Below are 15008 nucleotides of genomic sequence, written 5' to 3' on the forward strand. Positions count from 1 at the left end.
GAGAGGGATAATAATTCTACCTATTTCATAGCGTTGTTATGAGAATTAAAAGAGGATATCTTTGCAAGCCCTCAGAATATGTGACTTTGTGTATATAACACATAATATTTCAATAATTATTAGATACTAAATAGAATAAGAGGGGTAAATTTCTAAATACAAAGCCTGATGTTAAATGCTGAAGTTGAGGCAAATACAAAGTGTGGTTCAAGGAAAACAGAAAGAAAGAAAGGAGGAGAGAGAGAGAAGGAAAGAAAGAGAAGGAAAGAAGGAAAGAAAGAAAGAAAGAAAGAAGGAAGGAAGGAAGGAAGGAAGGAAGGAAGGAAGGAAGGAAGGAAGGAAGGAAGGAAAGAAAGAAAGAGAGAGAAAGTTCTACACCTGAGACCTGAGCTGGACCTTGACAGATGAATAGGAGTTTTCTTGTGGAAGTATAACAAAGTTATCCCAGACAGGAAGTGCAACATACTTTGAGGTCTGGAGCCCTCATATCCTTTTATCCCCTTTACCTTTTGAAATGTGGTTCTCTTCTGTGGCTCTGAGAGGAGAAAGGAGAGGCAAGCTGAGGGTACGAACAATGACACCCCACTGGCGGGAGTCCCAAGATCCCTGTGCAGAGATGGGATGGAAAGCTTGGCTGAAGAAATATTAAAGTGGCTGTGGCCAAGAGACTAGAACAGAGAAAATTTGGGCTATTGAAAGGATGTCTGTGAAAGGATGCCTGAGCCAGGGCGATCCCTCCCTTGCCTGCCTGCCGGGTATGACTGAGGCAGATCTGACCCCTGCCTTTGACCCCAGGACCTCTTCAGAGTCAATGGCTTCGGCTAGGCATCCTTGCCTCAGTTCTGATGGTGATCCTGGGGGCAGGAGCAGGAGTGTGTATCTGGAAGAGGAAGAAGATGAAGACTAAGAGAGGTGGGTGCTGGGGAGATCCTGAGGGACGCACTGAGCTGGGGGTCCTGGATGGGGGGCAGGGAAGGGAGGAGACCCCAGGGGGAGGCAGCAGGCTGGGGAGGACAGTGGGTGGCCAGAGGCTCATTGACCTTTCCTTTGAATCATCCCTAGCAGAAAGGTGGTGGGGGAGGGGTGAGAAATGCTGAGAGTGGGAGGTGTGTGAATGACCAGAGAGAAAGGGTGGTGGATGGCAGGGACTGAGCAAGGGTCCAGGACCTGTGTTTATAGTGCAGGGAACAATGACTGACCCTGCACAGACCTGATAAGGGGTCATCTCAATTCCACATGCCCTCGTGGAACATCTGCTATGTACAAGTGGGTCCTCTCTTCCACTAACAGGGCCAGACTCAGCGGCCGCTCCCCAGGCCCTTCCCACAGAGGACTATTCTGACCTGCAGACTGGTGTGGTCAACAGCCACGATGTTTCCTATGCAGAAATCAGCCTCCTGAGATACCCTAAGGTGGGTCTGAGGGAATCAAATCAGGGCAAGAGGCATGTGCTCAGAGACCAGAAGTCTGGGAAGTCTGGGGAAAGGATACTCTGCCCCACCGTCAGGCTCTGGGTCCAGTCCTTGCCTTGGACAGTGTGGTTGGGAGACCAGGCATGTGCAACTTCACATCTGTAATCTCATCAGAGCCTTGCTGCAACTCAGTGAGGAGTAATGACAGAGCAAGGGAGAAAGGACTGAGCCTCTGTGACATGAGTGACAGACTGAAGGACACACCACCTGGCAGTTGAGGAAGTGAGCCAAGAACCCTGGAGGGGCTCGTCAGCCACAGCCTTAAATTTAGGCCACAGAGGAGGCAAGAGTGTAGATGAACAGGGTGTCTGGTGGGATCAGGTTGTCCATGCAAACCCCAAAGGAAGTAAAAGTAGAGGACCCAGTAGGGCCCAGAGGCAGGGCAGACTCAAGGTCCTGAGGGCATCATAAAAGCCTCAATTTACTCAGCCTCTAATCAGCTCTTTGGGAGGCCGAGGAGAGTGGATTGCCTGAGCCCGCGGGTTTGAGAGCCGCCCAGGCAACTTGGTGAGACCTCATCTCTACAATAAATAAAAAATTAGCTGGGCGTGGTAACATGTGACTGTAGTTCCGGCTACTTGGAAGGCTAAAGCAGAAGGATCGCCTGAATCTAGCAGGTCGTGGCTGTGGTGGCCGGGAGCGTGCTACTGCACTCCAGTCTGGGCGACGGAGTGAGACTCCAACTCAAATTTAAAAAGCCCCAATTTCTCCCTCTCCCTCTAGTCTGTCTCCTTCCTACCTGCCTGAGATCCTGCCATTAATGCCATCCCTTGTGTGAAGGCATTGCTGCCCTCACTGATAAGATGCCTCTGGGAGAGCATCTCATGTGGCCTCTGGGCCTTGGTTGGAAATGGGTGCTGTGGTCTCAGAGGGAATGATTCTGCCAAGAGGAAACACCTGGAGACAGGGCTAGTTGGGAGAGCAGAGGAGGACACTGAAGGAACTTCCCCAGAAGCAGGGCCCCTCAAACCTGAGTTTGTGTGAGTCACCTGGAGTGCTTGGTAAAACAAAGATTGCAGGACCCACATAGAGAATTTCTGAATTAGAGGGTCCAGGGTAGACCTGAAAATTCTCATTTCTACCAAGTTCTCAGGTGATACTGATCCACCTGGTTTCACAAGTTGAGAACTTCTGGACTAATGAGCAGATCAGGCAGGCAAACAGAGCTGCTGTCTGGATTCCCAGGAGTAGCCAGTGAATGGGGCCTCTCTTCTCCTATCCTTGGACTTCTCTTCCTCTAGATATTGAAGAACAGAACATCAGGACCTTAGAAATCACCCAATCTGGCTGGGCTCGGTGGCTCAGCCTGTAATCCCAGCGCTTTGGGAGGCCGAGGTGAGTGGATTGCCTGAGCCTGCGGGTTGGAGACCCACCCAGGCAACTTGGCGAGACCTCATCTCTACAATAAATAAAAAATTAGCTGGGCGTGGTAGCGCGCGCCTGTAGTTCCAGCTACTTGGAAGGCTGAGGCGGAAGGATTGCTGGAGCCCAGCAGGTCGAGGCTGCGGTGGCCGGGAGCGTACCATTGCACTCCAATCTGGGTGACAGAGTGAGACTCCAATTCAAAAAAAAAAAAGAAATCCCCCAATCTGGTTGCAGCTGTTTATGATGAGGGAAAGTGGGACCCAGAAGGAACACTGGGGCTTACCCAGAACCATGGCAAGCACAAGGCAGGACAGGGGCCTTCTTGTGCTCTGTCCACTGTCCTCAACTGCCTCAGTGCCTGTCACATTTGTGGCTTTCCATCTTGGCCCTTCTGATTTATATCCCTGTCTTTCCTGGACCTCAGGCAACTCAGGAAGTTGCTCCTTGGGACACAGGTCCAAACACCTCCTACTAGAGAAACAGGATGGTAGCAATTGTGTGGCTTTGCGATAGAGAAGCCATTCAGGTGACATCTGACCCAGGTACTTAGTCCTGTCCTGAAGACCCCCACCCCTGCCCATAGGGAGCTCCCAGGCATGTGGATGAATACCTCCCAGGACACAGCACAGATGAGGAGGTGAGTGGCATCAAGGTGCAGAATTGGGAGAGATGGGTATGAGACCCAACTCTGAGACTGACTTCTTCTTGTTCAACCTTAGAAGTTACTTTCTGAGCCTCAGTTTTCTCTTTTATAAAACATAGGTTACAACAATAATACTTTAATTTGGCTGGTCCTATGCCATTTTCCAATGCACCTTTGTAACGAGACCAGCTAAGGTGATTAACAAAGTTTTCCAGGAAGTATTTATTGAATGCCTACTGTCTTCCTAGAATTGCTCTGATCTGGGCTACAGAAGTCCAGATCAAAACAAGTACCAGGCAATAGAAATCCTTGCTCCCATGGAATATGCATTCTTAGTGTGGGGGAGTAGCAACAGGGAAGGGGTAGGGATGATGACAAAATAAATGAAGTATGAAGTGTTAGATGATAATAAATGCTAAGGAGTAAACAAAGCAGGGAGGAGAGTTAGAAATATGATGAGGAGGTGGCTTTAACTAAGGCTGTCAGGGGAATGCCTCACTGAGAGGAAAAACTCTGAAAGAGATGGGGAGGTGAGTTGTGTGGAGGTCTTGAGTGGTGACAGAAGAAGACTGCATCTTCAGCAGAGGACAGAACCAGTGCAAAGACCTTAAGAGTTTATGAAATTCACAAGAGGGGTCGAGTTTTCTGCCTTCTTGAAGAGGTAGCCTTGCTGGCCCTTCCCATAATTCTCAGAAGCAGACCAATACCACTCCTCAACCCCACTTGAATTGTAGAACCACACGGAGAAGAGAAGCTGTGATGTGCAGAGCCCCAAGCTGACTCCCATGGTCCATACCATCTATGAGACGATCCGGACATTCCCAGATCCCGGGGAGGATGCCTAGACCACTAAGACACTGGGGCCATGATGGGCCTTGGTAAGATCTGCCCCACCACGCCCCAGACATCCTTCCTTAAGGTGGAACTGGGACTAGACCTGAGACTTCCTGGCACATCCCACTGAAAGAGAAAGGCAGCATGAGTGCTCCCTGGGTTCCCCCACAGGTGTGATTTCGCATCAATTTTCATAAGTGAAATTCTCCTATAGATTCTATACTTTACTTTGTCAGTTTATGTTATTCTTATGAAGAATTTATTTTATCCTCACTTGTAATAATTCAATAATAATTGCTTAACAGTAAAAAAAATCCTTTTAAGAAAAATAGTTCTTATTACTGAGCATTGATTTATTTTTATTATAATGTTGCTTAAAGATATACAAACATAAAGCTATGTATAAACGTCTTGTGTGTATAGCCTTTATATTATAAAACAAAAAAGTAAATAATGTAAAGAAAAACAAAACAGGGAAACAGTAAAGCAACAGTTATTTAAACTAATATTCAAACTTACAAATTTAATGTATTGTGACGAGTATTTTTGTTTTGCTGAAGCTAAATCATTTATGTTGGGATTAAGAGGAAAAATCAGGCTTTCCACCATATATTTAATCTTTTTTTTTAAACTTTGAACAAAGAATGTAGTTCATTATATTTGTTGTACAACACATGATTAATTTAAAGGTTTTGTTTACTTGTTTAAGATAGTTAATCTAACTCTTCATTAAAACACTGCCATGTAACAACTGATAGATATATAAAATTGTTCTATTCACCTGAAAAAAATTAACATTTCAAGATTACTGAAATCTCTACCCAATGTATACTACCTATGTATTATTAGAATCATAGAACAAAAAAGTTATGTACTAGATGTTTGCTAGCAGAGTAGACATTCCCTACATTACTGCTAATGAACTATTGCTAGTTGTTACCACAGAGATAGACTCTCATACCTCTGCTGGAAGGCCAGATATACCCCTAACAGGTATAGGGCAGGGATTTAGGGGTTTGATGTGCCTGTTTGAGGGTGCTATAGGGCAAAAGTGGGTTCATTTTTCAGATGCCAATTCAGTGAATAACCAAGTCATCAAAATCATCAAAGCTATCCATTTACCAGAAACTTCTTTCTTTTGACTACATACAAAGCAATGCATATTGTCTAGAATGGTTTGAACAACTTTTGAAGATTTCTGTGTCATTTTAGTTGGCAGGTTTTCATTATTTCTCCCTAAGAGCACTTTAAGCATGGTTTGATTTTTCTCTACCCAGTTCTCTCCGCTAAGAGAAAGAAAAGCCAGGCCGTCAGAAGTTGAGGTGCTGATTCCTGAAAGGGGGAGATGAGGGTGAGAGATGAGGAGCGGGACAGGCAGAAATAGGGACGAATGGAGGCCAGGGAGGAGATCTGAAGCTCATACCTTGGAGTCTTTTCTCCCTAAAGTTCTCATAAGCCCTATTAACTTATCTGATTCAAATCTTTATAAACTTTGTCAATACTTAATAGGCTGGGCATGTGTTTCACGCCTGTAATCCCAGAACTTTGGGAGACTGAGGCAGGAGGATTGCTAGAGCCCAGGAGTTCAAAACCAGCCTGGCCAACATAGTGAGACATCGTCTCTACAAAAAATTAGCTGGGCATGGTGGCATGCGCCGTAGTCCCAGCTACTTGGGAGGCTGAAGCAGAAGGACTGCTGGAGCCCAGGAGGTTGAGGCTGCTGTGAGCTATGATTGTGCCACTGCACTCCAGTCTGGGCAGCAGAGTGAGACTTTGACTAAAAAAAAAAAGATAGAAATACGTATATATCAATTGGTCATTCAGTGCTTTGCTCATTTAGGAAGTGTATTCTTCATTAACCTGTCTTTCAGCTGATTGTTTCTAGATGAATTGACCTTTGGCAAATTGCTGTGAGCCTTGCAGCTTAATGATAAGAAATTCGACTTTGGGGCCAGCTGTCTGCTACTTATACCCCTCGCGCTACTTACTGGTTGCCTACCCCAGAACAGGAACTTACCCTCCTGGTGCCTCAGTCTCCTCATCTATAAAAATGGAAGTAATCAAAGTGCCTTCCCTCATAAAGCTGTTGAGCTAGTGGTGTTAGCATTTGCAAGTTCTCGGTGGATGTCGTTATTGCCATCCTGCTGTGTGCCTCCTGATGGCTCTGGTTCCCTACCTGTCTCTTCTGTGTGAAACACATACTGGGCAGCTCCATCAGAACCACGCTCTGTGTCATCATCTGGCCCTCATGTGAAGAAGCTTTAACACAAAAGAAAACATAGTCCTGAAAATGCTTTGGTTATAAAGTGGTCATTCACAGGACCCAGAAGATGCACAAACTAACATTCCTATTATTAGCAAAATGAAGACATGCAATATAAAAATTCTAACAAGCACTTGCAGGCCCCTAGACTACAAAGTCCACCAGTTTGAGAAATGCCATTCCAGGAGCTACTGACCCTGCAGGAGAAGCAGCAGCGCAAAAGAGCAGGAAAGGCAGAGTGGGGTTGGGGAACCCATCTATACATAACCAAAGCCAGTGAACCACAGGATGTCATTCCCTGTGGCAGGCCCGGTGTGAATGGGAAGGAGGGAGAAAGAAATGGGCTCCTTTTTTAGGTAGAATTATATCAATTTTTTTTAAAACTCATGGGCTAAGAGTTTAAAACTAATGGGCTAAGCCAAGTCAAAAAGAATCCAGGCTGGGTGCAAGTGACTCATGCCTATAATTCCAGCACTTTAGGAGGCCAAGGTGAGAGGATTGCCTGAGCCCGTGGGTCCGAAACCAGCCAGGGCAACTTGGCAAGACCTCATCTCTACAATAAGTAAAAAAATTAGCCAGGCGTGGTGGCGCGTGTCTGTAGTCTCAGCTACTTGGAAGGCTGAGGCGGAAGGATCACTTGAGCCCAGTTGTGAGCATACCACAGCACTCCAGCCTGGGCACACAGTGAGACTATGACTCAAAAAAAAAAAAAAAAACTCCAAAGCTGCACAAGGGGTCACATCTGTAACCCCTGGGCTTTGTGAGGCCAAGGTGGGAGTATCACTTGAGGTCAGAAGTTGGAAACCAGCCTGGGCAACATAATGAGACTTTGCCTCTAAAAAAATGAAGAAAAAAGAAAGAAAGAAAGAAAAGAAAAGAACAGAATCAACACTATAGGGAACCGTATTGATGACATGGAAGATAGGATGAAAAAACAATACAGAAAACAAGAAAAAGCAATTAGAACAAAAGGGAGCACTACAAACAGATGAGAGAGCTCACACATATATAGGTAACAAGTGTCCCCAAAGGAGAGATAAAAGGAAGACAGAAGACACAATATCAACACCATCTATTCCCTCCTACAGAGCCACCCCCTTCTTACTTACAAAACACTGACTGGTTCAGATGTTAAAAAGAGATACCTGGTGTCAGGGATGAGGTAGTATGTGACCCTATTTTGGTCAATGATAAATAAAAAAAAGTCTAGCCTTCTGATAATTACTTTCATCTTGACAAGAGGAAGACGGGTGTCATAGTCCTTCTGTTGCTTATAACAAAATACCTGGAATTGGGTAATTTATAAAGAAAAGGAATTCATTTTCTTACAGTTATGGAGGCTGCCCTAGGTCAAGGAAGTGCATCAGCTGAGAGCCTTCTTGCTGGTGGAGATTCTGTATAGCGACTCATTCAGGCTATCCCACATCAAGAGGGCTGAACATGCTAGCATGCTTGTTCATGTCTTTCTTCCTCTTATAAAACTACTGGTTCCATTCCCATGATAACCCATTAATCCACTAACCCAGTGGTCCCCAACCTTTCTGGCATTAGGGACTGGTTTTGTGGAAGACAATTTTTCCACTGACCGGGGATCGGATGGTTTTCGGATGAGTGAAGCGCCTTACATTTATTGTGCACTTTATTTCTATTGTTATTACACTGTAATATATGATGACATCATTATGCAACTCACCATAATGCAGAATCAATGGGAAGGCCTGAGCTTATTTTCCTGCAACAAAGTGGTCCCATCTGGGGGTGATGGGAAAGTGACACCCGAAATGTGTTGATTATGTCCAGTCTACTCTGTAATTTCATTTTGGTTGCTGTCACTGCATAAAAACCCTGCTTCACAAAGATAGGATGTTGGAAATGGAGGCAGGCTTTTCGGTGCTGATCTGACAGGAGGTAGAGCTCAGGTGGTAATGCCAGCAAACAGGAGCAGCTGTAACAACAAATGAAGCTTCACTCACTTGGCCAATGCTTACCTCCTGCTGTGCAGCCTGATTCCCAACAGGCCACCAACCTGGTTGGGGACCCCAACACTAACCCATGTTAAAAGGAAAACTTCAGGCAAATTAAATTTAACAAAACCTAATTGAACAAAGAACAATTTGAGAATTAGGCAGCCCCTAGAACCAGAATAGGTTCAGAGTAACTTCAGAGCTGCCAGGTGGTCAGTTAATATTTATGGACAGAAAAAGGAAAGTGACATGCAGAAAACAGAAGTGAGATACAAACAGCTGGCTTGGTTGCAGCTCAGTGTCTGCCTTACTTGAACATGGTTCAAGTATCTGGCTGGCTGTGACTGGTTGAGATAGGTGACAGTCTGTTTATGCAACTGGTTCGGACACAGTTCACTGGAGAAACCTTTAGTTCAAACTTAAAATATGGAAGGAGGCAGCTTTAGGCTAAACTTAACACCCATTAATGAAGGAAGATCCCTTATGACCCAATCACCTCTCAAAGGCTCCATCTTTCAATACTGCCATATTGGGGATTAAGCATCAATATGTGAAATTTGTGGAACACATTCAAACCATAACAGAAAGTGAGGAGAAAATCTAGTCCCATACTGCCCACTATTTCTGCCTCTGAATGCAGCTGTGTGAGCATACAGTGCCTGGAACTGTGAACAGTTAAAAGGGGGAAGAATTTAACTTGGAGTCCTGCATCCCAAACCCAGACACTGTTTGTCACTGGGTTTAGACATTACCAGAAAAGTAGCATGAGTGATGTCACAGATGTTAGACAGGTGGAAAAGAGTGGCCCTGGAGTTTGTTTGCATTTGCTAAATTATAGAGTGCAGAGAAGGAGCAGTGGGAGGTTAAGTTGGATGTGTAAATCGAAATTAGGCTTTGGACTTCTTTTTCAAGGTGTTCATGAACCAAGCACATGCATGTGTCTCCTGGCCTTCCCCAAGCTCCTTGAAAATATAATAAGTAATTTTGTTTTATTGTTTAAGTCACAACATGAAAGACAGACTGAGAGGCAGCTAATCATCAGACCAATGATGCCTGGAATATCAGAAAGAGATGGAAGAAAGTTGCATGGGATGATAACCAGACTTTAGAGTACTTACATCAGAATATCTGGGGTGGTGCCCAGGGAACAGTATCATTTTAATGACCCAGGTGAGCTCAATGTGTCCAATACGCAGCCAAGTTTGAGAAACACTGACCTAGAATACACAAATAGGGGCACATCAGAGAACGGAGCCATCTTCCCAGAAGAACCAGCAGGGACTCTGAGCTCAGAGAGGCCAAGTAGGATGCAGGGTAGGGTGAGACATGGGTCTGAGATAGGAAGCCTCATGGGAGGTCTGTATATGACATAGTTAACTCCCACCCACTGTCAACTCCCACCCACAACCAACTCAACTACAGCCCCAGACCTTCCAGAAACCAGGAATTTCCTTTTCAAACATCGACAAAGGAGAGCTTTTTTAAAACAAAAAGAAAAATACCCTGAATGTATTCTCTGGAGAGAACCCAAGCAGCTAGTGTGAGGAATGAAAACTCAGGAAAGCTTTCTCCATCAAAAAATTTGGTTTTAATTACTATAGGTAGATAAGGTGTATATATTTATGGGGTAATGTAATGTTTTCATACAGGTATTCCATGTATAATAATCACATCAGGGCAATTGGGGTTCCCTTTACCTTATGCTGTTGATAGGAATGTAGATTAGTACTGCCACTTTGAAGATTTCTCAAAAGATAAAAATAGAACTACCACATAATATATATCCCAAAGAAAGGAAATCAATATATCAAAGCAATATCTGCATACCTGTGTTTATTGCAGCATGCTTCACACTAGCTAAACTTTGAATCAATCCCTCATTTTGAAATTTAGGGGTTCCCCAGCATCAAAACCAGTTCCCTGCCCCCTCAGTAAAATGAAGCCCAACAGAACAACCTGACTTTTTTTTTTTTTGAGTTGGAGTCTCACTCTGTTGCCCAGACTGGAGTGCAGTGGCCACTTCCGTCCACCGCAGCCTCAACCTGCTGGGCTCCGGCTATCCTTTTGCCTCAGCCTTCCAAGTAGCTGGAACTACAGGTGTGCGCTACCACACCTGGCTAATTTTTTATTTATTGTAGAGATGAGGTCTCTCCAAGTTGCCCAGGCAGGTCTCGAACCCGCAGTCTCAGGCAATCCACTAACCTCAGCCTCCCAAAAGCTCAGCCTCCCAAAAGCGGGATTACAGGCTGAGCCACCGAGCCCGACTGACTTTTTTTTTTTTTTTAAAAGATATTTAAATGTTGCCGCTCTATTTACAATAGCAAAAACATGAAACTAACCATGTTGCCCATCGAATCTGGACTGGATAAAAAAAGAAAAAAAAAAAAGATATTTAAGAACAACCAAGGATCACCAGACAGGTAAGAAAACTGGCAGCACAAGGAAAAATTCCACCCCTGGAGTTAAGTAGGAAGATGGGGAACATGAATGATTTAAATCCCCTACCCCAGCGGGTAGCATAGCAGGAAGGTTTTAGGTGATGTCTCAGAAAACTCCAGAAATAGCCTTAAAAACATTACCTAGAAACATAAGTAACCACAAAAAAACTAAAAGCAGAAATAATAACAGAAATAGCTGACCCTGGGGAGAGAAACAGACTAGCAGAGGACTATGACTTCAGTACAAATTTTCAAACCACATATGTATGATTTTAAAACCACATATGCTCTGGGGCCATGCACGGCGGCCTCCGCCAGGGTGGTCTCTGCCCACGTGGCTGCCTGCTCGGCCTGTCTCCTCTGTGGCCCAGACGCCCCTAGGGCCAACAACTGCGGTTCTGTGGCCTCCCTGCTGGGCCCCACAGGCCCCTTGGCTTTGTGCAGCCAGGGACAGGGCGACCTGTGGCCCCAGTCGAGGGTCCTCCCCTCAGGATGCCCAGCGGGTCTGAGTGATGGTCCCAGTGGACCTTGCAGCCTCTTGCTTGGGCCACTGGAGGGGGATGGGGAAGGGGTGCCCTTGGGGTGCATCCAGCACATGACCGCCCCCACTTCGGCCCACCGCTGGGGCCAAAGCCTCATATGTCCAGGTGCTAGTGACTTTGTCCCGTGGTAGAGGAAGTTGCCCCTTACCTTCCCCCCCAAGAGGCTTTGTGGCTGAGTGATCAGAGACGTTGAGAGGCAAAATCGGAAAAAAGAAAACATTTGTCTTTTGGGAGAACAGATTATTCTGACTGAGCAAATTGAAGCAGAAAGAGAGAAGATGCTATGGGCAAAAGGATTTCAAAAAACGTGACTTGAATGTGAAATGTCAGTGACAGCACTGAGTGTGTGTGCACGTGCATGCATGTGTGTGTTTATGGAGGGTAGCTTAGTGACATCTTAACTTTTTTCCTGTCACTATCCTTTTAAACTTGGTCAAATAAAGGACAGTGAATCATATATCCTAAGTTACTGCTTTCGGAGTCCCTTACGTCTGAATAAAGAAATGTGGGTGGATGCTTTTCTGAGAGTTTCTGTGGGGGGGGGGCCTGGTAGAAACCTCTTTTGGTTAGTGACCAGAGCTCAGTATTGCTCTGCACCTGTGAGAAGGAAGAGATGGGTAGTAACATCCACCTGGGGAGTTTGATAAGTCGGCAGGATGATGAAGCCATGAGAATGTTTTCTTACCTCGAAAGGTCTAGAGGAGAGGCAGGTGGAGGGAGAGACTCTCCTGATAATTGAATGGGAGGACTAGGTATCAGTGGACTTGTCACATGACCAGAGTGGGGACTCCCTTAATAGCCATGAGGGAGATGTGTCGTGGATGGAGGAGCAGCTGTCCTACTTCTGTGACAAGTGCCAGAAATAGATACCGGCCAGTAAGGAGCCTCTCAATTCCTTTGATTTGTCAGTTCCTGTGTGAAGGTTTCCAATCTATGAAAGAAACGTGAATGTAAAATAGACCTAAATAAAAGGATAATTATGTGTATTAGTTGATCAGCTATGCACTTATATAAAACACACACATTTGTACGAATAAAAATTGTCAAACTCTATCACATTGTTAAATTGACATTCTTGATGCTAACTCAATAAAAAAGAAAATTGGGTGAAAAAATAAAACCACATATGCAGGCCTGTATGCATATACATACATGTATATATTTAACATGTATCTGATTCTATATGTATTTACTTAAAAATGAGATCAGACTGTGAGGCAGCACTTGCCAAACTTGAGTGTGTTACAATTCACTTGGCAAGCCGAAAAAGCTGACTCTGATTCAGTCAGTCTGGGGGACCTGAGATTCTGCATTTGTGTATGACACTCATGCCACTGCTCTGAGGACCACACTCAGAGTAGCAAGCCTTTACAGACTTATTATTATTTATATTATTATTATTAACATTATTTATATAATACTAAATGCCAGCCTGAGGCATCTGAAGTAAATTCTATGTGTAACTGGAAATCACCGAAGTTCTTTGAACAAGGGTGAGGCGGGATCAGAGGATGCTTTAGGTGGCTTGATCAGCACAGCATGACTTTTTGGAAGACACTTGAGGCATAAGGCTAGCCAGGGAACACTGTTGTTGTTGTTGTTTTAGAAAATACTGTAATTTATTTTGTCATGGGAACAAACATTTAAAGAATATGTCGCCAAAATTGCAGTAAAAAATATTTCATAGACACTTGCCAGATAATAACAGAATTGTTATTAATTTCTAGATTTTGTGAGATTTGTAGTGTATGTCAGTTTTTAACAATTTGAAATGCATGTAAACTATTTTCTCAATTGAGATAACTAGTTTTGTACTTTTATATTTGAAGTTTTGTATTATTTTTTAAAAGAGGGCTCCCAGATTGTGTAAGCTGTAGGCACACACAGTCCAGGTCTTTCTCTGGGGAACACTTATGTTTATGTATCTGGGGGAACATTTATGTTCCTTTGCTGAGGCATCTCTCCATTGCTCTCCACTGAGAGATACAGAACTATCTCCTGCTCACGAAAACTATTTGCAAGTAGTGAAATAGAGGGGAATCTGTTATCCTAATTTCTGGTGGCAAGTGACAGATGAGTGTGTATTCAATGCCAGAGGACATTGTAATTATCCAGGCAAGAAATAAGGAGCTAAGTCAGGGCAGTGATGAAGGGCGGAGGTGATAGGGTAGAGAGAGAGACATTGCTGCAGCAGGATCATTTGGCAAAGGACTGGTTATGAGGATAGAGGGAAAAAGGACATCTGGCTATCAAGCCAGGAGGATGCTGGACTTTTAGAGACCCTAGGAAAGTAGAAGAGCTACATTTTGAGGGGCCTGTGTAGGACCAACAAATGGTGGCAGCACAGAGCAAGAGTTCCGATGAGGCGGAAATTAGAGGGGAAATGACCTAGAGTCAGGAACCCATCCATCACTAACAAACACCAAAGAGTGTCCACTGCTAGGAGCACACCCTAGGCCTGCATCCGTTGTGGGTTCCAGCTGTGGGGTCACACTGAGGCCGTTTGGGAAGCCTCTTTCCTGCCCCATCTACGCTTTCTCCAATCCTAATATGACATTTTCAAGTCCAGAGGTTGAGGCTGACCAGACAAGTCAGGAGAATTCTGGCCCCTCCAGAGAAGAGTTCCAGGTTCTCACAACATACCTCATTCTCAAGGAGATGGTGAACCCCCTCTATGGACAGGGCTCAGAGCTTCCCTTCACCCAAGGGATCCCCCTCCCCAAGGGATCTGGTAAAGCAGAACAGCAGGGGAGATGGGAACACTCCATTGGGTGACCTTCATCTCTTCAACTCAACAATGTTGACTGAGCATAAATAAAATGCTAAATATATGCACAGTCTCAGAATAGTCACAGAAGAATCTATGGATGGATGACATTTTAACTTTATTTTATTTTGTTTTATATTAATTTTTTTTGAGTCAGAGTCTTAATCTGTCACCCAAACTGGAATGCAGTAGCACGCTCACAGCCACCACAGCCTCAATTTGTTGGGCTCAGGTGATCCATCCGCCTCAGTCTTCTAAGTAGCTGGAACTACAAGCGTGTGCCACTGTGCCCAGCTAATTTATTTTACTTATTGTAGAGATGAGGTCTCCCCAAGTTGCCCAGGCTGGTCTTGAACCCATGGGCTCAGGCAGTCCTCTCACCTCAGCCTCCCAAAGTGCTGGGATTATAGGTGTGAATCACTGTGCCTGACCTGACACTTTCACTTTTTACGTCTTATGGTAAGTTTTTTTACACTTATAATATGATTTGCTAGCATATTTTATTTAGCTTATTTGTTAAATTATTTTGTTAATAATTTCAAAACTTATTTGATAACTTATTTGTTAATAATATCAAAAGAGAAAATGGAACAGCTCCATTGCTCTGTGTGAAACAGTTGAGAAGCACCTTTTTTTTTTGAGTTGGAGTCTCACTCTGTTGCCCATACTGGAGTGCAGTAGCCGCTCCCGGCCACCGCAGCCTCGACCTGCTGGGCTCTG

The sequence above is a fragment of the Carlito syrichta genome, unplaced genomic scaffold (genome assembly GCF_000164805.1).
Source record: "Carlito syrichta isolate Samal-C Ts95f unplaced genomic scaffold, Tarsius_syrichta-2.0.1 Scaffold80230, whole genome shotgun sequence".
In the NCBI taxonomy this organism is placed as follows: domain Eukaryota; kingdom Metazoa; phylum Chordata; class Mammalia; order Primates; family Tarsiidae; genus Carlito; species Carlito syrichta.